Source organism: Bactrocera tryoni, unplaced genomic scaffold (genome assembly GCF_016617805.1).
Source record: "Bactrocera tryoni isolate S06 unplaced genomic scaffold, CSIRO_BtryS06_freeze2 scaffold_943, whole genome shotgun sequence".
NCBI classification, from domain to species: Eukaryota; Metazoa; Arthropoda; class Insecta; order Diptera; family Tephritidae; genus Bactrocera; species Bactrocera tryoni.
In genome coordinates, this window is record NW_024396592.1 from 77,949 (window position 1) to 90,103 (window position 12,155).

Consider the following 12,155-nt stretch of genomic DNA (forward strand, 5'->3'; position numbering starts at 1 on the left):
GAGTTTACAACAGCGCGCCGGTAGTTCTTCCTTAATGCTATTTGGCGCTAATTGAAGATTCCATATGTAGTCAGGTCCAACCCAACCTGGTCTTTCCAACGGAGTAGATGTCTTCCCTTTCATCTGCTCCCCCCGGTGCATCGAATACTTTGAGAGTTGGAGCGTTTTCATCCATTCGGACGGCATGACCTAGCCAGCGTAGTCGCTGTCTCTTAATTCGCTGAGCTTTGTCAATGTCGTCGAATAACTCGTCAGTTCATCGTATTCACCGTTCCCAATGCACAAAGAACCAGAAATCTGCCGCATAATCTTTCTATCGAAAATTCGATGATCAGATTAACATTAGTCCGGTATTCTTGAGGCAGATCAGTGAGCTATATTGAAGAACAAATCTAAACACATGATTTCAGCAGATGCAGAGAATGCTGCTTTTGTTTAGAGAACGGAAACGGAATTGAAAAATGCGTCCTTCCTTAAAATTAGAATTGTCTTCATCTTTCGACTAATTAACGATTTTTGGACAATCTGCCCCACTGTACACTTAAACACTTGTCGGGCTGCGCCTAATTGCATCAGCACTGCTTCAACTAATTTTAGGTAGTTGTGTCGATTGTTTCAAAGGTTGACATGGCAGCCGTGACAGTTAGAAACTGGTTGCGTCTAAAACGATGCGGGCAACAAATTAAGTTTGTTATGAATTCTGAAAAAGTGTAGAAAGAAAAAATTCTTAAAGATATGGGAAAAATTTGCGTTATGACTTAGCTGCATTTTTTTGCAGGAGTTCTTCCAAAGATTGGTCTTAACTACTTAGTAAACCTACGTTGAATTTATAAAGTCCCACAGTGCTTTACGGAACTTTTTTCCAGACGTCAGTATAAAGAAAGCCTCTTGAATCCCTGAATCTATAAGCACCTTTTATTTGCTTGAAATCGACGGCAGTACATAGGGATCAAGAGCATTTGCGACAAAGTAGGATAACCGTAGATGAGCTCATCAATTATTACTATGTATTTTTAATGTTTATTTTTGGAAACAATAACTTTCGAAGATTCTTCTAAAATACCACTACTTAGTAGTTTACCTTCAGGTAGTTGAATGTTTGTTACACAGTTTCATTCCCAGTCTCCCCAACTTTCTCACCAAATCCCAAATCAAACCTTCAATAGCAGAACTCAAATCATGAATCTAATTTGAAAGTTATTTGCATAAGAAAACAAAATTTGTAACCGCCTAATCTGCAATTAAAATATTCTCAATCGAAATAACCACCACAATTGCAATGTTTAATGAAATTGACAAATGGGTGCGTAGCAGCATTTAACGAAGAGGAGAGAAAGAGTCAAATAAAATCAAATTACAGAAAAGGGATTATAAAGTAACGAGATGTAGAAAAATTTAACCAAGGGACTCTGAAGAGGTACAAAATATCCATAGAAATCAAAAAAAACAAGTTAGATAATTTACATGCACAAACATACATCCTTTTGTGATATAAGTAACATAAGTACATATGTGTTTGGGATACACTTGTGAGGCACAATACATCACCGAAAAGTAAACAAAAGTTGCTACCAGGAAGATCACAGTAACTTTTGCAATTATAGGGTAGAGTAATTAAGGAGAAGGGAATTAGTGCTGAAATGATTTGGGACTCTTAGTATCGCTTAAATTTGAAGACAATAAGAATTCGCCAATAAAACGAATACAATGTTGTCATGTTGTTGCTTTGAAAGCACGAAAGTGTACTAAACTTCCCGAAGTGAGATTATAACAGATGATTCAAGTTGATTTTTTCAATACCTTTTTGGACAGATCACGCGTGAGTCGTGTCAAGCTGTCATGTTATTTCTGTTCAGTATTGTTTGGCATTTCATCTGGAAAGACTTATGCCTGAACAACGTTTACAAATCATTCAACTCTACTTCAAAAATTCACGTTCTGTAAAGGATGTGCTTTGCGCGCTTCACTCAACTTATGGTCAACATAATCGGCCTATTGAGCGTAATATTCGCAATACGGTCACATATCTTGGGACCCAGCACTCACTGTTGAATAATATTCGACCGAATAGATAAAGCCCAGCGCAGCGAAGAAAATATAGCAGCCATTGCTGGGAGTATATACGAAGGCCATGGGGAGTCGATTCAGCACTATTCGCAGCAACTTGGACTGACTTATAGAAAGACTTGCCACATTTTGCCTCAATCAATGGACTCTTGAAAAGTGCGACGATGCCTGAAATTGAATCTCTTGAATTGAAAGACGGCGCCACTTCCCGCATTTCTCATAAATCAGTAGATTTATTGAGAGAAAACTTCGGCAGATAATTCCGCGTTTTTGGTTGGTAGATTTTTCGACTTTTTCTTGTGAGGAAATGTAATGCTAAAGTCTATGATGATCCCGCTTCGATTCGGGCAAAACGTCACGCGTGTAATTCGCTCATTAGCAGTCGAAATGCCCGGACGAGTAGTCGAAAATTGGACTCAAAGGATGGACCAAGACAATCTTCAAAAAATAAATGCTAGAGAATGTTCTTTCGAATAATAATAAACTTTTCCCAATAAATTTGAAGTTTCTTTGGTTTTTCTTTCATAATGTAGGGGACCTCGAAATGGATCACCCTTTCTAGAGAAGTAATCGAATAGCCTTCCAATTTACTTTTGGTTGTATGAAAACTTGTTCGACTTATCTTTCGAAGGTGGAGAAAGTTTAGTATCTACTTAGAAATAGAAGCTTATAGATTTTTACTAAATATGAATCTATCATTTGTAGGCCAGTGAACTTTGATATCTCCTGTGCATTGTTTTATTAACTCCATTTTATTCGATTTTAACTTATAGTTCAAATCTAAATATAGTAGAGTTAATGAGTAATCTCAAAGTGATTAAGTAGCATAACTGTTTGTGTTGTAACTAAATTTCGTTATGCCTGCGTATCAATTGTATGTTTGATCCTCCAGGGTATAATTAGAATACAAAATTGTGGGAAAATTTTATACGGCCTACGCAAAAACCACCGATATTGATTTTGGAAACCAACCAAAGGATAAATATGAAATACTTATTAAGCTTGCGGTGGCTATTGGGATCTTGATTCTTCTTCTCCGAAAGCTCAGAGAATCCACTGTTATATTGCAAAAGTTTAATCAGTTATTAGACTGAGCTTCCGACAGAGAGTTGTTAAGCTTAATTATAGTTGTCTTAAGAATGAGATTATGATGAGAATTTTAAAAAAGCATTTTAAACAAGACTAAACTCCAACGAAAATTTCTTCTGTTAGTTCGAATTTGATGCCTCGGAATCAGCCAATACTGTAAATTTTAATATTTAAGAAATGACTTCCTCTCTCAATTTATCTACCTCTATTTGATGCTTCTATATAGCACATACCTCAGCCTTCTCGTAATCAAGTTTAATGTCAATGATCCCCGTAATATTAACCAGCATATACGCCCTCACATAAACCTAACCTCACATTATGCGAGGCGCTTTAATTTCAACTGCTTAGTTACCCTCAAATATGCACTTCAATTTATTATATCGCCAAAACGTGCAATTGTCGCTCGAAAGTAGACTTCAAGCATCGCTTTGAAGCGTCAAAAATGCGTGGATGAGTTCAAGTAGCTAGACACAGCGTATAAACCGAAAGGGAGGAGTAAGCTCATTGTGTATGTGTGCACAGACACGTTCTCCATGGCTTTAGTACATGCATTTTAGCGCGTTTTAATATCTCTCCGCGCGCGCCGTGCGACAGGGCGGTGCGAGTTCATGCTAATTTCGGATTTGCGTAAATTACATGCAACATTTCACTTGAGTTGCATTTACGTGCCCGTGTCGGCTTAGCTGCTTCTGACTGTTGGCGGCACAAGTCAGCTGCAATAAGTAAATGACGAAATTTCTCAACTCTTCGTGCGAGTTAGTCTTCTGTCGGCTTCCTTGTCAATCGCCAAGCTTGCGACACTAACACAGCGTCATGTCTACAGGCTTGCAGCTTTTCGGTTTTTGATTGCCGTGGCGGTGTGCTGACAAGACGTTTCCTCATTACAAATAATACGCAGAGGTGATATATAGTTCTTTCAAATGTGGGCATGTGTGTTATCTCACCGCGCGTCTCCATAACAATGATTATTTTATGTGAACTAGTGCTCCTTTGTGGCTCATAAGACCAAAATATAAAAGACGTAAATCTTTAGCAGTCTCGAAGGGGTTGCCTGCAAAAATTGTTACTAAAATTGAGACAAGCAATTATGTTTAAGGGAATGAGGAGATAAGTGTAACCACAAAATTACACCAGACTTCGTACGAGTTTAATTGTAAGATGTTATGATTTGCGTGATGTGAGCATCAGTCGAATGGAAACTAAAAGGAATGAAATGGAATGGAACGGGAAAGAATTGTGGCAAGAGAAATAAATGCAATAAATACTCACTGAGTGTGTATGGATTAGGATGAGATTAAGATGTATGAAAGAATATTTAATGAAATAGAAATGGAATAGATAAAAATTTCGGAAAGCACCGAATAGAAAAAGAATGAAATATTGTAGAATAAAATGCGATTTATGGGAATGGAGCTAATTAAAATGGAATAAAATCCAACGCGAGAAAATTACAGGAAGAAATGGGAACTAAAATGGAATTAAGTTGGACCGAATTAAGTTAAGTAAACTCAGTGAATTTGGTTTTATTAAATTAATTTGGTTTTATTTAATAATAAGAAAGAATGCAGTGCAAACGAATGAAAGTAGGGGAATAAACTGCAATGACATATATTTGAATTCCAGAGAACGAAATTAATCCTTCACACAGATTAGATAATTAAATGAGGATTGCAACGCGATCTAGGGTCTATTGTGCCCTCTTCTAAGTTACAACGTCTCAACTAGCCCCAGCAAAAAGATAAATTCCTATACAATGTAAGGTGCTATTGAGGAGATGGGATCCCTATTTGGAAAGATGGATCCAAGGGTCTTTATCCTGCGCCTACAGACTACGCAGTCAATAAGCTGGTTTTCTGGTATTTCAGACTCAAAGCCGCAGAAACGGCTATTCGCACAAGAAGCTTGGTCTATCTTAAATAAGTGCTTCTTGAGCTTACATTGTTCAGGGTAAAAGGCGACAAGTTGCCTGAGTTTTTCCCTTGGGAGCGTGATTACATGTTAAAACCTTTTAAAATTGTAACCATTCATTAGCAACTTGGTATGGCGTACTCCCAGGAGTTGTTGCCAATGCTTCTTCCTACCCACTGCTTCATTATTACGAAGGAGCTCCTTTATGGTGTCGCTGTGTATAACTATAAATTCATTGCGAGGAGGTTTAACTCTACGCAACGATTTATAGTAAAGATCTCTGCTTGGAATATGTTTGGAAAACTAACCATTTTTATGGAGAGTTTTGTGCGTAGTCCTGCGACCTCTGCGCCAACTCCTTCGAGTCGTCGGTGTACCACTTACTTGGAGTGTGCCTAAGCGGTAGCTCGAGAGCGGAATTGTTGCCTTTGGCTTTACTGTTGAGGGCAACTTTAGACATCCTATTGTATTTAAACCTTTTGGTAATGCTATCCATTGGGAGAAGATGGCATTTCGCCACTTAGGTCCTTCATGCGTTGAGAAGAGATTAGCTTACCTCTGCCAAACCCTTCTGCTGTCATTTGGAGCAGTGTGTGCGTGTGACTTGATCGATTACTAGGTAAGGCGGTGTGAGTTCCAGCAAGACTCCACGTGCCGCCGTCGGACATGTGCGCGTGGCACCCAATACGCAGACGCAGGCGAGTTGCTGCAGCTTCCATAGTTGAGCCACCGCTCCATATGTGAAAATCGGTCGCACGATCATGGTGTATAACCACCTGACAATACTTGGCTTGCAACCCCAGGATCTATCTTCAATCATAAGTGCCTTCGTTGCTTTGACATGGTCAGATCAACATGCTGCTTCCACTGCAGAGTGGAATCCAGCGTGAGACCAAGATATTGGACCATATTAGTTATTTTTTCTCTTTGCCCCCGAGTGTAAGGTTCCTGAGGCCAGGCAGAGACCTGCGTTTCGTAATGATGGACGTCTTCAAGAGGTTGATGTTGAGGTTTAGTCCTCTTTGTACGATGTCGAAGTGAGTTTCCTGTAATTTTTGTTTAGTAACAACGTTGTTCGCATACCCTTGACAGCGGATTCCATTCTTAGTTAGCAACATAAGTAATTCGTCCACGACGAGGCTCCATAGCAATGGAGATAGCACTCCTTTCTGTGGGGAGCCCATTGTAGTGCCGAGACGAATACTGGTATCTCCTACTGTGGTAAAAACCATAACAAAAAGTTTTCTTTTAGAAGATATTGAAGCACTACTCTTCACTATTGCTTAGTGAAAAAATAATCCGAAAATAACATCTGCTTGTACGATTATTAGATCCAATACCTATGTGCCGCGCATACCTTTCTCAAATAAAGGTAAATCAAGGTAAAGAGTTCGTAACTATTTTTTCCCAAGACTTCTAACTGGAAGAGCAGAAATCTTTCAAAAATAACTCACAGCTTTTAAACCAAGCTCTCTTATCAACATTTTGAAACATTTCTCTGCTCTTCAATTTTTTCCTATTTCCGTCAAAGCTGACAACTCATACACAGTTAAGCCATAAAAAATTGCCAAGGATTTGCGAAGGATTTTAGTTTTACCTGAGCGTATTAAGACAAAACACAAAATGGCAAGTAAGAGGATACCACACAAGGAAGTTAAATTCGCAGCCAAAGCTGGCAGAAATATACACATAAGACAAAGCATCAGCGCTTTGACAGTTTACTGGTGAGTGAGTGCCACAACGCCACCACAAAAGTTGTTATGACAATGTCATGGCGTAATAAAATTAGACTCGCAACACTTTTTTGCCTCTTACAGGCACGTCGCAGCCGTTGATACAAAGGAAGGGATAAAGAAAAAGACAGAAAGGGAAGGAGGAGAGTATAGCAGGAGATAGTGTAGAGGACAACAGCTAGAAGGCGGTTGGAGAGCTCATGGCAGCAGTGGCTTTTACGATGTAAGCTCTCTGTGTCAAAGGGCATGCAACACAAAGGGTGGCGGCGACAGTTTTACAGCATTGCAGGTAGCAGACATGGAAATCATATGCAAATTATAAATGATGATTTTCATTATTCCCAAATACACAAGTGCTTTGGTGCTCTGTGCTGCTGTCTGATATAAACATTTACAACACAAATGGCAAGTAATTAAAAACAATGCAGAATTAAAATCGTCCCGCAACTGTAAAGTAGAAATAGCTTGTAATGTGACAGCTTGGAGAGCTGTAAGCGCCGTGACAACGAATGTGTGGATTTATCGTTGGCTACTGTGGCTGTGTGATGGCTATAAAGTCGCGCTGGCACCCAGACAACTGCCGTTCACTGCAAGCTACATGCTGCATTGTGACTTTAGTTGGATAAACGATTTGTTTTTTTTTTGTTTTGCTAACCACCTTCGGCAGTATTTTTTCTCTGCCTACCTTAATATACTCGTGCATCTTTTGTCCTGCGACTAAAATAATAAATGTTTCCAGACATTTTAATTTGAAGGAAGCAGGCGAGGAGGTGAAATTTCGAACTAATCGCCAACAATAGGGGAAATAAAGAAGCTACAACTTTAGGGTTGAGCAGATAGAAAAGTTTGAAGCATGTTTTTTGGGAAGGAAGATCAAAATGCAATTACAGCTTGGACGCATAAACGAAGTAATATGAAATAACTGATGTTTAGAAATGGAAAAATATATATATATATATACTAAGAGAGCAAGTTAGAGGATAGTCTTTTTTCATAAATTTTTGTGACGAGCAGCTGTAAGTTTATGCTGAGAATCTCAATAAATTTCGAAGAATCATACTCTTCTTTGCATTTGGTTTCACTGAGCTGGTGTTCCGAAGTACTTCTCAAATATAGATATTCCTTGGAAGTGTATGCTGAGGTTATGAAGAGAGTATACTTAGCTCTTTTAATAAAATTTTACCCCTTTTTTATTTTGATTATGGAGTTCTACAACCCAAGTATAAATTTACAAAGAGGTTCCAGGTTCCCTACTTTTTTTAAGAAAAAATACAGAAATTTAATTTAATTTAATGGAAATGTTTACTATAGTTCCAAAAACATTCTTTGACATTTATTTTTTGAAGATTATCTCTTTCAAAAGTTGGCCACGGCTACGTCTCAGATGGTTCATCCGTTGAGTCCTATTTTCTATGACACGTTCGAGCATTTCGACTGGTAACTGAAGAATGACAAGTGTAATGTATTGCTCCAATATCTGAATCGACGTGGGATTGTCCGCATAGACTTTAGACTTCACATATCCCCATTGAAAAAATTCTAATGCTGTGACATCACATAATCTTGGTGGCCGATTGACCAGACAAACGTGAAGCTATCTGCTCACCAAAGTGTTCACTCAGTAAATTATTTTTAAAGAAATATAGATTGATGGTGGAATTACTCAAACGACACCAAACCGTTGCTAGATGTAATGATAGCTCTTTAATCTTCCCAGGTCGCTCTTCGTGCGAAATTGCTGAAATGGCCCTCTTTACGGCTGAAATGGGCCTCCTCACGCGCCGCCTTTTCGCTCGTATCTCGGGAACGGTTCGTCCTACGGCCATGATCACATACCATTTCCGTAGCAAATGACGTGACAAATAACTTTTGTTTTATACATTTTGCCATGAGATGTGTATTTCAGGCACTAGGTAGACAATTTCACGATTTTAGGCGAATTTCCGAAATTTCAAGGCCGGAGTTGGGGTTGAAGATGCAATCCGATCTCAAAACAAAAAGTTGCATTGGAATCAGGAAGTACTAAGGCAACTTTTCCGCACTATTAGAAATCCCGAATCGAAAAAAGTCCGGAATCGACCCACCTTACTCCTCACGGATCAAAATTTTTTCCACAAGATATATTTTACGCTTACGATTTGTAAACATTGTTCAGGTCTAAGTCATTTCATGATGAAATTCTGAAAAAAACATGACATGACAGCTTGAAACGACTCACGCGTGATCTTTCAAAGAAAGACCATTGAAAAACGTACCCCCTACTTGGGTCCCTCGTTATAATTAGTACCAATTTGTGGTATATATTTTTGGACTTTAGATTTGCGGTCTACTAAAAATAAGGGATGTTTTTTTTTCGTAAAAATAAGGATTTTATTTAGTATAGTTAGAATAATCTGGTTTAAGTCAAACAATTGAGCAGATATTCACCACGCAACAAACCTTGAAAAATATAAGAAAACTGACACATACAACCTCTACGTCGATTTCAAATCTGCATTTGATAGTACGAAAATCAGCTTTCCGACGCGTTCGGTACCAAACGAGGTTTCAGATAATGCGACCACCTATAGTGGGACTTTTGCAATCACTAAATAGAGATGGTATAATCGTCTATAAAAGTGTGCAGCTACTGGCGTATGCCGAAGATATTGATATCATTGGTCTCAGCAACCGCGGCGTTAGTTATGCTTCCACCAGAAGCGGAGCAAATGGCTCAGGTAGTGAACGACAGCAAGACGAAGTATCTCCTGCCATCAAACAAACAGTCGTCGTGCTCCCGACTTGGCTTCCACGTCACTGTCGACAGTCATAACTTCGAAGTCGTAAATCTTGGAATTAACACTAACACCAACAACAACGTCAGACTGGAAATTCAACGCAGAATAACTGTTGAGAACAGGTGCTACCGCGGACTGAGTTGGCAATTGAGAAGTAAAGAATTCTCTCGACGAACAAAGACTACAACTCTACAAGTCACTCAATTTCCCTGTCCTGCTATATGGTGCAGAGGCATGGACGTTGACAACATCTGATAAGTCGACGTTACGAGTTTCCGAGATAAAGATTTAGTGGAAGATTTATGGTCCTTTGCGCATTGACAACGGCCAATACCGCAATCGATGGAATGATGAGCTCTACCAGATATACGATGAAATTGACATAGTTCAGCAAATTAAGAGACCGCGTCTACGCTGGCTAGGTCATGTCGTTCTGAAAGCAGTACCCGCCGGGGAAAGCAGGGGAAGAAAAAGTCCTCCACTCTGCTGGAAAAACAAGGTGAAGAAGTATCTGAAATCTTCAATTTTCGCCAAACAGCGAGATGATTGACTGGGCTGTTGTAAACTCGGCTTTAACCGCGTAAGCGGTATGTACGCCAATAAAAATAAGAGGTTTTCATCTTTAACAGATTATTTTCAAGGGTCGCTACTCCATTAAAAATACGTTATGTTTCAAGTTTCCGAAATACCTTTCATTACATACTTACATATCTTCCGTTTAATAAACTTTTGAACTCTTTTTGAGTTAAAGATCTAATGTTTGGTAAACTCGGGGCTTAATTAAAAGTTTATTCTGTAAATGATAGGCGTATAAAATTTTAAATTCTTAGTTATATCGAGGAAAAATTTTCAATACGAGTAGTACGGTGAAAGACGTATAGAGTGCAGAGTTGCACTTTCAAAGTCGAAAGGATCGAAAAAGCATTTCCATGAAAGTCAGACTAGGATTTTGATATGATCAATGACTGTCAGCTCAAAAACAATTCCCGAATTTTCTTCATGGATCTTTTCTGCCGCTACAACCAAAACATCGAAAATTAATTTTAGAAACTTTTTGATATTTTGCTTTCGTATAAATGGTTTAATATTAGGTTGTCAAAAAGTCTTGCGGTATTTGCGCTAGTTGGCGCTGAAAACGCGTAGTTCTAGTTTTGTTCGTCGCATCGGGTCATGCTATACGTTTTTGGAAAGCTCATTTTACGCGCTAACACGTCTTTGATTGATTGTCGTTTCTTTTAAGTCGTTCGTGAGTTATAGCGTCGCAAACACGGAGCAAAATAAAGAGAAAATACGGCATATTTTACAGTACTACTACGATAAACGCAAAAATGCATCTCAAGCCGCCAATAAAATTTGTGCAGTTTGTGGACCCGATAGAGTTTCCATTTCCAGTGCACAACGATGGTTTCAACGTTTTCGTTCTGGTGTAGAGGTGGTCGAAGCTGCGCCACGCTCCGGAAGGCCCGTCGTCGAAAATTGCGATAAAATCGCTGAATTGGTCTAAAGAGACGGGCATAGTAGCAGCCGTAGCATCGGGCGAGAGCTGGGCATGAATCATAAAAATTCATTTCAATTTCAATAAAAAAATAAAAAAAATTCAATAAAAATACCGCAAGACTTTTTTGAGAACCCATAATTTAAAACTTAATCGTACAACATTGGCGTCAGCTATGTTAATGAAAATAAAGTAAATTCCAAGGATATTATGTCGTGTTATTACCCTGTTTGAGGCAAATTGTCTCTTATCCGAGCTCACCAAGCAGATATAAAAATTTAGACTACCTGCTTATATTGCAGACCCTGGTGCCACCACGAAGACCATACCTTCAAGCACATCAAAAGTGTTCTCATTATCCCTCACCACATCCCACTTCTTTCGTACGCATGCAGAGGGATGTCCATAGTTATAACCATTTTAATTTCACCACATTCCGAATATTTGCCAGCAGTTTGCCATGTTTTCACTAACTTTCACATGCATTATCCGTACCTGTCGAAAAATGCATTAGTGAATAACTTTTATTATTGCTTTCAACATTCGTCACCTCACACCGCTCTCCTTGGGGATTCATTAAAATTTAATTAAAGCTCGGTGGAAACTTTTACTTCGAGCATTTTTAACAGAATTCAATTTTGTGGTACATAAAGTGAATTGAATCTCTAATTGTGGTGTGGCTTTGTATGCAAATCATTTGAAATTTAGAATTGTCGAAAGCGGTTTTGTGGCAAAATAATTACGTTTCGGGACTAATTGAATTTAATAAGCGAGATGGATTTACAATGAGAAAAAGGTGAAGTATATATATACATAAAGTTTTCTAATTATTTATAGTATAAGTGGGTTTACACAGTCACTGAAAAGAGTTAAGAAATGTCAAGTGTGGTCAAAAACCGGGAAGCATACTTTCGTAAGCTACTAATGTGTAAATAGAGGCCCTGAAACGTAGTGGCTTCTATGTCAGTAAGTAAAGCGAATATTATGTCTTTTTTGAATTTTTTAGAAAGCGTAAAGATTTTGAAATTGAACTAAAATTTGCGAAAAACTCAGACAGAGCTTTCAAAAGCTGGCCATACGTTA